The following is a 15,661-nucleotide window of genomic DNA, read 5'->3' on the forward strand; positions in this document are numbered from 1 at the left end:
TTCCAAAGGACCTTTTAAAACCCCCAAAAAAAATCCTCTCCCAGGACCACCCTTCATTTTGAAGCCTAAAAACCCCCACCCCTCTTCTTCGGGATGCAGACTTGAACTCAACATCTTTTATTATACTCGTGGTAGGCCCCCGCACCCCGTACCAAGATTGAGAAACTATAGAAAAAACCATCGCCAGTCTACCAAGCACAGTAATATACCAATACAATGAAAAAATAACCACTGCAGAGCACATAGTAAGTAATATACATTTAAAAAATAGCTCTGACCGGCACCATGTTCTAGTTTAGACCTCTAATTATAAATTTAAAAACAAAAATGTTTAAACAGAAATCAGAATGTCAACAGCTCACCGAGTGTTCCTTATCACGCGTCCCCAAGGTTCATGCCGGAGGTGACAGCCAAGCGGACGGCGCAGCTGGTTCTCTCCCCTCGGTGTCTCGTACGGAGGAGCCTCGAGACAGCGCTCCCCCGGAATTCCAGGATCCACCCTTTCTGCAGAGTCCGTTTGGCGGCCGACCTCGACACCCATCGGTTAAAAAAAAAACATCTCTCGTCGCCATCTGTAATGGGAATTATTAAAGGACAAACGATGAGCCGCTTACATTAATCATTCTGAGTCATTATTAATAATAGAAAAGTTTATTTCACCGTGGCCACAATGAAAGTTCAACCCACAGTCAGAGACACATGTTCACACAGTAGCGTCTGGCCATGAATTGACCAAGAGTTCTGTTCAGACATATGTTAAATACACAGTTGTCAGACGTAACATATTATATCAGATATGATGACGTAGGTAAACAAAATGGTTTCTCAGTAACTGGAAGTAAACAACAACTTTGTTATGACTGGTAGGATGTCAGAGTGATCTTAAAGAGACATACACACATTAACCAGTCAATCTGGTCATATTGAAACTCAAGCTGTATAACATGATATCTCCACACAGATATATAAGAACATGATAATATATTTCCACGACAATAGCATGTACAATAACACTGTATATACCATTCATACATTTATATATTTACCGTATATATATATTTATCCACATCTGTCTGAATATACCTGCATATATTCCTGTTTACATACACTCTTACTAGTTATACCACTGGCCAGTATGGCTTTTACTACCATAATATATTGATACCTGTATCACTGTACATAATACTACTGTAACACTGTCCATCAGATTGCCATTATTACATTTTTATTTTTACTCAGTAGTAGTCATTTAAATGCATTCCAGTTTAATCACCTGTATATTACTCTGGTTAGATGCCAACTTATTCGTTGTGCTGTACTTGCTGTAGTGTACAGGGCCGACAGCAGGGGGCGCCAGTGGCTCAGGAGGTAGAGGTACAGCAGGCCAGCAAGGGGCGACAGTGGTTCAGGAGGTAGAGTGGTCGTCTGGTATTCGGAAGGTTCCCGGTTCGATTCCCGCTCCTCCCAGGCAGCGTGTCGATGTGTCCTTGAGCAAGACACTTAACCCCTAATTGCTCCCGATGTGCAGGATAGATAGATAGATAGATAGATAGATAGATAGATAGATAGATAGATAGATAGATAGATAGATAGATAGATAGATAGATAGATAGATAGATAGATAGATAGATAGATAGATAGATAGATAGATGGTGGTTTCGACCTGCGGAAATCCTGTGGAGCCCCAGTGCTGCTGACCACTGTCTCCGAGACACAGTTGCCCATTCTGACAAACTGTGGTTGGTCTGTCAGGTAATTACGATGAATTGGAAATGGGGGACCCTGGTGGAAACAAGACGAAAGTCTTTCTCTGGTCTGCATCCCCTTAACAATTGTATGTATTGAGCTGTACTGCACTGTACCCATTCTGCAATCTGTTAATAAAGTTTTCATTCATTCATTCATTCATTCAATCCGTGATCCAGGAAGTGAAGGAGGGATCCACCCCCATCTTCCTGAGCTTGTCTTTAAGTATGGGAGGTTGAATAGTATTAAAAGCGCTCTACATCTAAAAACATAATCCTCACATAACTCCCCGGCTCATCCAGGTAGGAGTAGGCCCGCATGGTTGCCTCGGCCATCGGTGTGTGAATGTGTGAGTGAATGGGTGAATGTGAGGAACAAGAATAGTTGCTTTTTGAAAAACTGGGCTTTTGAGGTGATGAAATCACTGCGCCCAGGCAGCAGTGGTTTGGCAAAAAAAAATTCAGAGTATATATCTGCTTAGAAAACTAAAATGTCTAATAATTTTCTTTTATTTCTCCACGTGGTAAATACACAGGTCACAACATGTTTACAGGAAGGTTTTGGAGTTGTATTTGGAGTGTATTTCGTGACTGTTGGGAACTAGGCTACACTGGCACACCTACTTCCATTGAATGACGCTAAGCTAGGCTAACGGTGCGGCTGTTCCCTAAGCCTAATGCATGCACAGAGAAGAAAAGGGTATCTGCTTGTCTAACTCCAGGGTAGATGGCACATAAGCAAATTTCCCAAAAAGTTGGCGTGTTCCTTTAAGAACCCCATTGTGCCCTGGGTTGCCATGGTTACTAATAGTTGTGATACTGCAACTGACAGACACACTATAAATCACTGAACAATGTCAACATCACATGTCAAACAGAAATAAGAGTAAGAGCACAAGAGTTAATGGCAACACATTTTTTTATTTCTTCAAGGAAGGTAACTGGGCATTATCTAGCATCAAATCTGTCATGCAGTGACTGAACTAGCTGATGTGAAATGGTAGAACGAATGGAATTAATGTTATATGAGAAATAAATACTGTTTAAATCACTTGAGTTTGTTAAACTCGGCACAAGGTTTCACATTCCTCGATTTTGAGACAATGGCCACATCTTGTGCTTTTCTGCTAGCTTGCTAACGTTAGCTAGAGTGCTAACATGATGAATGAATTGCCTTGGCAGTCGCTTTTATTTTAAATGTTTGTCTTATTTAACACTAGCACAGCCGACAAGGGGTCAAATGACCCCTAGGCATTTTCAATAAATGTATCCTCATCACTCGGTCGAGCTCCAGCTCTGTCACTCAATGACTTTTCCTAAAAGGACCCGTTTTATCTGGCATGGTTTCTGAAATTTCAAAATTACTTCAGGAAAATTTTATTAGAACGTTAGTCACATATATATGGAATATATATGTGGAAAGTCATAGCACTTTGCGAGCGTCTAGCGCAGGGGTGGCCAACCCGTGGCTCGCGAGCCGCATGTGGCTCTTTGCCCGTCAATGTGTGGCTCTTCCATCCGATAACAATTTTTTTTTATTATAATATTTGTATTTATTATTATTAGTATTATTTAAAAAAATAAATCTGTTACTCAAACCTGTGGTAAACCTATATTTTTATATTCAGAGGTAATTATATAGTTTACACTGTTTATTTTTCTCATATTTCTCATATAAGCTGTCGGGTCATCTGACCCGTTCCGGCGGGAACCAGTGGCATTTTCTCCATGGCTGTGCTAGTGTTAGGCTTAATTAAGCTAGCTTGAACAGCTACAGCTTTGAAGCCCTCACCGTGAAGCCACAAACAGCCAGTGATCTTACAGCGTGATAAATGTCTTACATTTTCTATGTGACTCAACTGAAGAACAGATCTGATTTATGAAGCTAAAGAAGCCATTTATTTTTCATGAAAAAGTTCCATAGTGTGAGGTTGAAATGAAGGCAGAGTCATGTTCAATTCGTTGCATGGTCTGAAACAGAAGAGATGAGAAAGAGGAATGTAATAGCATTAACACATTTAGAAAAGAAGAGATAGCGCATGTTTGCGTTGCTCGTTGGTACCTTGGTGCCGGGCCTTGGCAGCAAGTGTTGCCCAGGCGGTGAGCGTCACCAGGAGCAGCACAACGGAAGCCACAGCCAGCGTCCTGTACAGGCTCACTATGACGTAACACCCGGTCCACACGTCATCTGTGGACACATACATCTATTACAGCTGCTTTAACCCTGTCACTACCACACTACAGACGGTTAACCTTTCACTAAGGGTTAACCGTCTGTAGTGTGGTAGTGAAAGGTTAACCTTCTGTAGTGTGGTAGTGAAAGGGTTAACTGTCTGTAGTGTGGTAGTGAAAGGTTAACCGTCTGTAGTGTGGTAGTGAAAGGTTAACCTTCTGTAGTGTGGTAGTGAAAGGGTTAACCGTCTGTAGTGTGGTAGTGAAAGGTTAACCGTCTGTAGTGTGGTAGTGAAAGGGTTAACCTTCTGTAGTGTGGTAGTGAAAGGGTTAACCTTCTGTAGTGTGGTAGTGAATGGTTAACCTTCTGTAGTGTGGTAGTGAAAGGTTAACCTTCTGTAGTGTGGTAGTGAAAGGGTTAACCTTCTGTAGTGTGGTAGTTAAAGGTTAACCGTCTGTATTGTGGTAGTGAAAGGGTTAACCTTCTGTAGTGTGGTAGTGAAAGGTTAACCTTCTATAGTGTGGTAGTGAAAGTGTTAACCTTCTGTACTGTGGTAGTGAAAGGTTAACCTTCTGTAGTGTGGTAGTGAAAGGTTAACCTTCTGTAGTGTGGTAGTGAAAGGGTTAACCGTCTGTAGTGTGGTAGTGAAAGGTTAACCTTCTGTAGTGTGGTAGTGAAAGGTTAACCTTCTGTAGTGTGGTAGTGAAATGGTTAACCTTCTGTAGTGTGGTAGTGAAAGGGTTAACCGTCTGTAGTGTGGTAGTGAAAGGGTTAACCTTCTGTATTGTGGTAGTGAAAGGTTAACCTTCTGTAGTGTGGTAGTGAAAGGGTTAACCTTCTGTAGTGCAGTAGTGAAAGGTTAACCTTCTGTAGTGTGGTAGTGAAAGGGTTAACCTTCTGTAGTGTGGTAGTGAAAGGGTTAACCTTCTGTATTGTGGTAGTGAAAGGTTAACCTTCTGTACTGTGGTAGTGAAAGGGTTAACCTTCTGTAGTGCGGTAGTGAAAGGTTAACCTTCTGTAGTGTGGTAGTGAAAGGGTTAACCTTCTGTAGTGTGGTAGTGAAAGGTTAACCTTCTGTACTGTGGTAGTGAAAGGGTTAACCTTCTGTAGTGTGGTAGTGAAAGGGTTAACCTTCTGTAGTGTGGTAGTGAAAGGTTAACCTTCTGTAGTGTGGTAGTGAAAGGGTTAACCTTCTGTAGTGTGGTAGTGAAAGGGTTAACCTTCAGTAGTGTGGCAGTGAAAGGGTTAACCTTCTGTAGTGTGGTAGTGAAAGGTTAACCGTCTGTAGTGTGGTAGTGAAATGGTTAACCATCTGTAGTGTGGTAGTGAAAGGTTAACCGTCTGTAGTGTGGTAGTGAAAGGTTAACCTTCTGTAGTGTGGTAGTGAAAGGTTAACCATCTGTAGTGTGGTAGTGAAGGGTTAACCGTCTGTAGTGTGGTAGTGAAAGGTTAACCGTCTGTAGTGTGGTAGTGAAAGGGTTAACTTTCTGTAGTGTGGTAGTGAAAGGTTAACCGTCTGTAGTGTGGTAGTGAAAGGTTAACCTTCTGTAGTGTGGTAGTGAAAGGTTAACCTTCTGTAGTGTGGTAGTGAAAGGTTAACATATAGTGTGGTAGTGAAAGGGTTAACCTTCTGTAGTGTGGTAGTGAAAGGTTAACCTTCTGTAGTGTGGTAGTGAAAGGTTAACCTTCTGTAGTGTGGTAGTGGAAGGTTAACGTTCTGTAGTGTGGTAGTGAAAGGTTAACCTTCTGTAGTGTGGTAGTGAAAGGGTTAACCTTCTGTAGTGTGGTAGTGAAAGGTTAACCTTCTGTAGTGTGGTAGTGAAAGGTTAACCGGCTGTGGTGTGGCAGTGAAAGGGTTAACCGGCTGTGGTGTGGCAGTGAAAGGGTTAACCTTCTGTAGTGTGGCAGTGGAAGGTTAACCTTCTGTAGTGTGGTAGTGAAAGGGTTAACCTTCTGTAGTGTGGTAGTGAAAGGTTAACCTTCTGTAGTGTGGTAGTGAAAGGTTAACCTTCTGTAGTGTGGTAGTGAAAGGGCTAACCTTCTGTAGTGTGGCAGTGGAAGGTTAACCGTCTGTAGTGTGGTAGTGAAAGGGCTAACCTTCTGTAGTGTGGCAGTGGAAGGTTAACCTTCTGTAGTGTGGTAGTGAAAGGGTTAACCTTCTGTAGTGTGGCAGTGGAAGGTTAACCGTCTGTAGTGTGGTAGTGAAAGGTTAACCTTCTGTAGTGTGGTAGTGAAAGGGTTAACATTCTGTAGTGTGGTAGTGAAAGGTTAACCTTCTGTAGTGTGGTAGTGAAAGGTTAACCGTCTGTAGTGTGGTAGTGAAAGGGTTAACCTTCTGTAGTGTGGTAGTGAAAGGTTAACCTTCTGTAGTGTGGTAGTGAAAGGTTAACCGTCTGTAGTGTGGCAGTGGAAGGTTAACCTTCTGTAGTGTGGTAGTGAAAGGTTAACCGTCTGTAGTGTGGTAGTGAAAGGGTTAACCTTCTGTAGTGTGGTAGTGAAAGGTTAACCTTCTGTAGTGTGGTAGTGAAAGGTTAACCTTCTGTAGTGTGGCAGTGGAAGGTTAACCGTCTGTAGTGTGGTAGTGAAAGGTTAACCTTCTGTAGTGTGGTAGTGAAAGGTTAACCTTCTGTAGTGTGGTAGTGAAAGGGTTAACCTTCTGTAGTGTGGTAGTGAAAGGTTAACCTTCTGTAGTGTGGTAGTGAAAGGTTAACCTGTAGTGTGGTAGTGAAAGGGTTAACCTTCTGTAGTGTGGTAGTGAAAGGTTAACCTTCTGTAGTGTGGTAGTGAAAGGGTTAACCTTCAGTAGTGTGGTAGTGAAAGGTTAACCTTCTGTAGTGTGGTAGTGAAAGGGTTAACCTTCTGTAGTGTGGTAGTGAAAGGTTAACCTTCTGTAGTGTGGTAGTGAAAAGGTTAACCTTCTGTAGTGTGGTAGTGAAAGGGTTAACATTCTGTAGTGTGGTAGTGAAAGGTTAACCTTCTGTAGTGTGGTAGTGAAAGGTTAACCGTCTGTAGTGTGGTAGTGAAAGGGTTAACCTTCTGTAGTGCGGTAGTGAAAGGTTAACCGTCTGTAGTGTGGCAGTGAAAGGGTTAACCGGCTGTGGTGTGGCAGTGAAAGGGTTAACCGGCTGTGGTGTGGCAGTGAAAGGGTTAACCGGCTGTGGTGTGGCAGTGAAAGGGTTAACCGGCTGTGGTGTGGCAGTGAAAGGGTTAACCACAGAGATGAGACACTCGCCTTTCCTCTGAACGGTTGTGGAGACGCTGCGACCTTCGACCTGCACCACACAGGTCACCGCCGCCCCTCTGGCCCAGCGCCCGGCGCCGAGCACCAGCCAGCTCTGAGTGGAGCCTGCGGCGGAGCGGCCGGCCCGGGTCCAGGTGGACGTGGTGAGTCCAGCGCCGTCCCCCTCCTCTCTCCCGTCCACCAGCCAGGACACACGGACCTGCGACGGCACCACTCCCGACACCAGACACAGGAGAGAGAGGGGGCCGGGGCCGTCACTGTGCCACGGAACCAGAACCTCCACCGTGGGAACCGGACCCGTCTCTGCCAACCAAGAGGAGCTGCGCTGTTAGTGTTACCATCAGAGGTGGAGGTACACAACACAACACACAGTACACACAACACAACACAACACACAGTACACACAACACAACACAACACACAGTACACACAACACAACACAACACAGTACACAACACAGTACACAACACACAGTACACACAACACAACACAACACACAGTACACACAACACAGTACACAACACACAACACAACACACAGTACACAACACAGTACACACAACACAACACAACACAGTACACAACACAGTACACAACACACAGTACACAACACAACACACGGTACACACAACACAACACACAGTACACACAACACAACACAACACAGTACACAACACAGTACACACAACACAGTACACAACACAACACACAGTACACACAACACAACACAACACAGTACACAACACACAGTACACAACACAACACACAGTACACACAACACAACACAGTACACAACACAGTACACAACACAACACACAGCACACACAACACAACACAGTACACAACACAGTACACAACACACAGTACACAACACAACACACAGTACACACAACACAACACAACACAGTACACAACACACAGTACACAACACAACACACAGTACACAACACAACACACAGTACACACAACACAGTACACACAACACAGTACACAACACAACACACAGCACACACAACACAACACAGTACACAACACAGTACACAACACACAGTACACAACACAACACACAGTACACACAACACAACACAGTACACAACACACAGTACACAACACAACACACAGTACACAACACAACACACAGTACACACAACACAGTACACACAACACAGTACACAACACAACACACAGCACACACAACACAACACAGTACACAACACAGTACACAACACACAGTACACAACACAACACACAGTACACACAACACAACACAACACAGTACACAACACACAGTACACAACACAACACACAGTACACAACACAACACACAGTACACACAACACAACACAGTACACAACACACAGTACACAACACAACACACAGTACACACAACACAACACAGTACACAACACAGTACACAACACACAGTACACAACACACAGTACACAACACAACACACAGTACACACAACACAACACAACACAGTACACAACACAACACACGGTACACACAACACAACACAACACACAGTACACACAACACAGTACACAACACACAACACAACACACAGTACACAGTACACAACACAACACACAGTACACACAACACAACACAACACAGTACACAACACACAGTACACAACACAACACACAGTACACACAACACAACACAACACAGTACACAACACAGTACACAACACACAGTACACAACACAACACACAGTACACAACACAACACACGGTACACACAACACAACACACAGTACACACAACACAGTACACAACACACAACACAACACAACACACAGTACACACAACACAACACAGTACACAACACACAGTACACACAACACAGTACACAACACACAGTACACACAACACAGTACACAGTACACAACACAACACACAGTACACACAACACAACACAACACACAGTACACACAACACAGTACACAACACACAACACAACACACAGTACACACAACACAACACAGTAAACAACACACAGTACACACAACACAGTACACAACACACAGTACACACAACACAGTACACAACACACAGTACACACAACACAGTACACAACACAACACAGTACACAACACAGTACACAACACAACACAGTACACAACACAGTACACACCACAACACAGTACACAACACAACACAGTACACACCACAACACAGTACACAACACAGTACACACCACAACACAGTACACAACACAACACAGTACACAACACAACACAGTACACAACACACAGTACACACAACACAGTACACAACACAACACAGTACACAACACAGTACACAACACAACACAGTACACAACACAGTACACACCACAACACAGTACACAACACAACACAGTACACACCACAACACAGTACACAACACAGTACACACCACAACACAGTACACAACACAACACAGTACACACCACAACACAGTACACAACACAGTACACAACACAACACAGTACACAACACAGTACACAACACAACACAGTACACAACACAGTACACAACACAGTACACAACACAACACAGTACACAACACAGTACACAACACAACACAGTACACAACACAGTACACACCACAACAGAGTGCACAACACAGTACACAACACAGTACACAACACAGTACACACCACAACACAGTACACAACACAGTACACAACACAACAGAGTGCACAACACAGTACACAACACAGTACACAACACAACACAGTACACAACACACAACACAACACAGTACACAACACAGTACACACAAAACACAACACAGTTCCTTTACTTAAGTAAACATAGAAACACCTGTATTACAGTAAATGGTATTAAAAAGTAAAAGTTGAGAAGTATTTGATTTTGAATTAACTCTGCAGGTTATGTTACAGTAAAGTAACACTTTAGAACACCTAAACACACTTTATATTTATTGGTAAAGGATTTGCACTACAACCCATACCTCACTACACCTTACTGTAAATTGTACCTAAATTGTACCTTATCCCATTTCTGCTTTGCACTATATAGTATATTGTATATTAGTATATTGCATAGTATTGTATATTGTATGGTAACTCAGTTACTTCTATTCTGCATCGAACATTGTACATATGTATATACTGAACACTGTGTCTACGTACGTGACTTCTATTTTTACTTCTATTTTTACATGCTATACTATTTTATTTCATACTTATCTTTTGTCCAGCACAGTCTCTGGAGCGTAACAGAAAGAAGCATTTTGTATAAAAGTATTCTGTACTTCTGTATGACAAACTTGAAAAACGTGTGGTCCATTTCTGCTGCTCTGATTAAAGGTTGTGTTAAAGTGGTATGCGGTCCAGTTATGCTGCTCTGATTAAAGGTGATGTTAAAGTGGTATGTGGTCCAGTTACGTTGCTCTGGTTAAAGGTTATGTTAAAGTGGTATATGGTCCAGTTACGTTGCTCTGGTTAAAGGTTATGTTAAAGTGGTATGTGGTCCAGTTATGCTGCTCTGATGAAAGGTTATGTTAAAGTGGTATGTGGTCCAGTTACGTTGCTCTTATTAAAGGTTATGTTAAAGTGGTATGTGGTCCAGTTACGTTGCTCTTATTAAAGGATATGTTAAAGTGGTATGTGGTCCAGATATGCTGCTCTGATTAAATGTTATGTTAAAGTGGTATGTGGTCCAGTTATGCTGCTCTGATTAAAGGATATGTTAAAGTGGTATGTAGTCCAGTCATGCTGCTCTGATTAAAGGATATGTTAAAGTGGTCCAGTTATGCTGCTCTGATTAAAGGATATGTTAAAGTGGTATGTGGTCCAGTTATGCTGCTCTGATTAAAGGTTATGTTAAAGTGGTATGTGGTCCAGTTATGCTGCTCTGATTAAAGGATATGTTAAAGTGGTATGTGGTCCAGTTACATTGCTCTGATTAAAGGTTATGTTAAAGTGGTATGTGGTCCAGTTATGCTGCTCTGATTAAAGGATATGTTAAAGTGGTATGTGGTCCAGTTATGCTGCTCTGATTAAAGGTTATGTTAAAGTGGTATGTGGTCCAGTTATGCTGCTCTGATTAAAGGATATGTTAAAGTGGTATGTGGTCCAGTTACATTGCTCTGATTAAAGGTTATGTTAAAGTGGTATGTGGTCCAGTTATGCTGCTCTGATTAAAGGTTATGTTAAAGTGGTATGTGGTCCAGTTATGCTGCTCTGATTAAAGGATATGTTAAAGTGGTATGTGGTCCAGTTATGCTGCTCTGATTAAAGGTTATGTTAAAGTGGTATGTGGTCCAGTTATGCTGCTCTGATTAAAGGATATGTTAAAGTGGTATGTGGTCCAGTTACATTGCTCTGATTAAAGGTTATGTTAAAGTGGTATGTGGTCCAGTTATGCTGCTCTGATTAAAGGATATGTTAAAGTGGTATGTGGTCCAGTTATGCTGCTCTGATTAAAGGTTATGTTAAAGTGGTATGTGGTCCAGTTATGCTGCTCTGATTAAAGGATATGTTAAAGTGGTATGTGGTCCAGTTACATTGCTCTGATTAAAGGTTATGTTAAAGTGGTATGTGGTCCAGTTATGCTGCTCTGATTAAAGGTTATGTTAAAGTGGTATGTGGTCCAGTTATGCTGCTCTGATTAAAGGATATGTTAAAGTGGTATGTGGTCCAGTTATGCTGCTCTGATTAAAGGATATGTTAAAGTGGTATGTGGTCCAGTTATGCTGCTCTGATTAAAGGATATGTTAAAGTGGTATGTGGTCCAGTTACATTCCTCTGATTAACGGTTATGTTAAAGTGGTATGTGGTCCAGTTATGCTGCTCTGATTAAAGGTTATGTTAAAGTGGTATGTGGTCCAGTTACATTGCTCTGATTAAAGGTTATGTTAAAGTGGTATGTAGTCCAGTCATGCTGCTGTGATTAAAGGTTATGTTAAAGTGGTATGTGGTCAGGGGTGGTCGGGTGGCGTAGCGGAGATTGCGCTCGTCACCAATGCAAGAGGCTGCGGTCTCGACTCCCGGAGTCAGCATTGCCTGCGGCTCGGGCCGGTCGCCATACTAACTCGTTTGGCTGAGTTAGCGGGAGGGAAGTCATGGGTGGTAATCTGGCATTGTGGACAGCGACGCCTACAGGTCAGGTCTGGGCACCTGCTCAGCGAAAGGCAGGAAGTGGTGAAGGCAGCGTGACCTCCCACGCATTACACTTCACCAATGAGAGTCCTCGCTGCCAGGTGAAAAGCGAGCCGCATGTGTCGGAGGAAGCATGTGGTAGACTTCAGGGTTCCCTTGTACCGACCAGTAGGGGGAACATGCGCACAACGACCAGGTAGGGGAGGGGGGGAATTGGCATAACGACTAAATTGGGATGGGAGGAAAAGCATAGAAAAATCAGGCGGAGAAAAAGAGGATTACAAAAAAAAAGTGGTATGTGGTCCAGTTACGTTGCTCTGATTACATCCTCTTGAAGTTGGCAGGCTTACAATTGAACAACGACGATTTATCTTCTCATATTCTTTCAATTATATACAGTATATGATATATACTAATATATTCTTATATTCCTATTATTATCTTCATATATACTTGTCACGTTTTCTATGCTAAATATTGTCCTTCAAAGTAGCTAGTATCAGATGAATATAGTGGAGTAAAAAGTACAATATGTCCTTTGAAATGTAGTGGAGTAAACGTACAAAGTTCCCTAAAATGAAAATACTAAGGTAAAGTACAAGTACCTCGCAATTGTACGTGAATACAATACTTTCCACCACTGCATTGTACCATGTGTTTCTGTTACACCATGAAACATCTGTGTATACATGTAAATAACAACAACAAATATATATTTTTTTTATCTACTTTTTCTCCCCATTTTCTATTTTTCTCCCATCCCAATTTTGTATTATCCAATTCTACCCTCCCCTGTCTCGAACGTTGTTAGACCATGCCTCCCACTGGTCAGCTGCAATGTGGACGAAGCCTTGCATCACGTGTCCCCTCCGGTACACAAGGAGGCAGCCGTCGCATCTTTTCTGTTATGGTTTGTAAACAACCCCAACAGCACGACACAGACAGGTAGTTCAGAGTTAGCCAAAAACGATGGGCGTATTTATTTCACAAACAGAAATGAGCAAAAATAACGTAAATGCATTCGGGGGGGGGGATGTCCTTTAGCAGAGTAGGGCTCTGCGGCTCTGCGGCTCTGTGGCTCTGCCCAGAGCAGAGTTGGCTCTGTGGCTCTCCGGCTCTGCAGCTTATTGATAATCCACTCGTGGAGAAAAAGAAAACGGAGAATGTCATTAATAGAAACGTAGGGATTACGAGGCAGTCCAGTAACAAGGCAGAGTCCAGTACCCAAAACAAAGCGACAATTCTTCAGTGTTAAGGAACACACAAAAAACAGATATTGAGTCCAGGAATAAAAATGAGGATATCAGAGCATCAAAAAATAGACTTCCAAAAACTCACCAAGGGCAAAGTGTAAATACGAGGCACGGGTCCACGGAGGCAGAGAGAGGTAACAGCGGCAACTTCCAAGGGCGTACTCGAGAAACCCACAAGAGGAACAAGCAGTAGCTGGTGGTGACCAAAACGACCCGACACTGAATGTTCAGCAAACCGTGTATAAGAGGGCTCCCGTCGAGCTGATTGGAACTCCTCTCAGGTGTGTGATGGTAATTGGCACCTGGAAGCGCGCAGTACTGGGCCAGCCCTCACAGTACCCCCCCCTCCACGGGAGCCAACCGGCGACCTGCCCGGCCTTGGCTTCTCGGGATGGGAATGGCGATCAGGGCGGGATCCATGATGAGCTGGCGGGAGACCCAGCTCCGTTCCTCAGGACTGTATCCCTCCCAGTCCACCAGATACTGGAACCCCCGTCCTCAGCGTTGGATGTCCATGAGCTGGCGGACCTTCCACTGGGGGTGTCCATCCACCATCTCGGGAGGAGGCGGATCTGGGGAAGGAGGCATCAGGGGACTGAGAGAGACAGGCTTCACTCGGGACACATGAAATACAGGATGAATGCGCATGGATGCTGGAAGCTTGAGACTCACCGCCGTGGGACTGAGCACCTTCCGGATCTCGAAAGGGCAGACAAACCGGGGGTTCAGCTTCTTGGCGGTGGATTGAAGCGGGAGATCTTTGGAGGACAACCATACCCTCTGCCCTGGTTGGTAAGTCGGCGCAGGGATCCGCCGTCAGTTAGCTCCCCGACTGGCACGCTCCGATGCCCAGAGCAGCGCAGTCCTGGTGATCTCCCAGACATGACAAAGATGGCCGCAGTGTGAGAGGTCGTGTCTCAATTGCTCGTCTGTTTGTCGCAGTTTGTAGCCGATAATACTACTAATTTGATCCACTTTAATTAGTTTGAGCAGTTTAACCATTTCAGTTTCATTGCGGTGGTTTTTTTTTTCCTCGTTTGTTCGTGAAAATGACAACTATTACACTGCAAAGTTTGATGGACGCCATCGAGAAGAGCAAGACTGAAACGCTTCAAACGCTGAGACACATTGACTCAAAAGTGGATACAGTTCAGGCTGGCTTGACTAATATTCAGAACTCCCTGGAGATGTTGGGAGGTCAAGTCGAGTTAATTGAGGAGAGAGTCGGCAAGAACGAGAGTAATGTCGATAATCTACTTGTTCGGGTGAAAGTTCTAGAGGAACACAATGCTTACCTACGTGAGAAGACTGATGACCTGGAGAATCGGAGTCGTCAACTGAATCTTTGTGTCGTCGGAATCCCTGAGTCTGCTGAAGGCACCGATGTGATTGGGTTCATGTCCAAAATAATTCCATCGCTCCTGGGTCCGGATAACTTCCCCACCGTTCCAATCATTGAAAGAGCCCATCGCTCACCGACAAATCGTCAGAACGAGCGTGGCACGCCTAGGCCCATCATCATAAAGTTGCTCTACTTCCAGGACAAGGTGAAAATCCTTCGACTTGCCAGAGAGAGTAAGAGAGTGGAATTCAACGGATCTCGTGTCTACTTCAACCCAGACCTCAGCGCAGACTTGGCGAGGCGTCACAAGAGCTTCGCCACCATCAAACGCAAGCTCCGCGAACGTAAGATCAAGTACTTTGTTCGCTATCCATGTACATTGTGTGTCACCATTGATGGCAAAGAAGAAAGATTTAACTGTCCCAAGCTTGCTGAAAATGCCTTGATATCTTTACCGAACTCTCCAGAAGATATGCGGTACGAATGATGATGTTTATTATGACTGAGATAGTGCTCGGTAACTCTTCTTATGGTCCGAGCCGGCGTATTAATTAATTGACCGTGTCCTCTCTTCTTCTTAATTCTCCTTTGTTCCTTCATATGAAGTGATGCCTCTGCATTATGAGTTTTGTTCTATTTGTGCCATGTTTATGATTTGGAAATATGTGCTCAATGTTAGCGTGAGCCTACTACATGGCTTAATTAATGTTACATGCTGTTGTGTTTACATTCTGAATGTCGTAGCGTAAATGCGTCACTTCCGGTAGCGCCTACGTGCTTACGTCACGTTAAT

General features: G+C 43.5%; 1 gene segment (V, D, J or C); it reads right to left on the reverse strand.

Annotated features, from left to right (window-relative positions):
- Positions 1 to 2,657: 2,657 nt before the first annotated feature.
- Positions 2,658 to 15,661, reverse strand: part of LOC311232267 (immunoglobulin heavy constant epsilon-like) — a 34,437-nt gene continuing 21,433 nt past the window's right edge. Inside the window, exons 3-5 of the C gene segment in view lie at positions 7,151 to 7,462; positions 3,808 to 3,933; positions 2,658 to 3,716 (exon numbers count right to left, since the gene is read on the reverse strand).

This window comes from Notolepis coatsorum (assembly GCF_963971535.1).
Source record: "Notolepis coatsorum genome assembly, chromosome: 1".
NCBI classification, from domain to species: Eukaryota; Metazoa; Chordata; class Actinopteri; order Aulopiformes; family Paralepididae; genus Notolepis; species Notolepis coatsorum.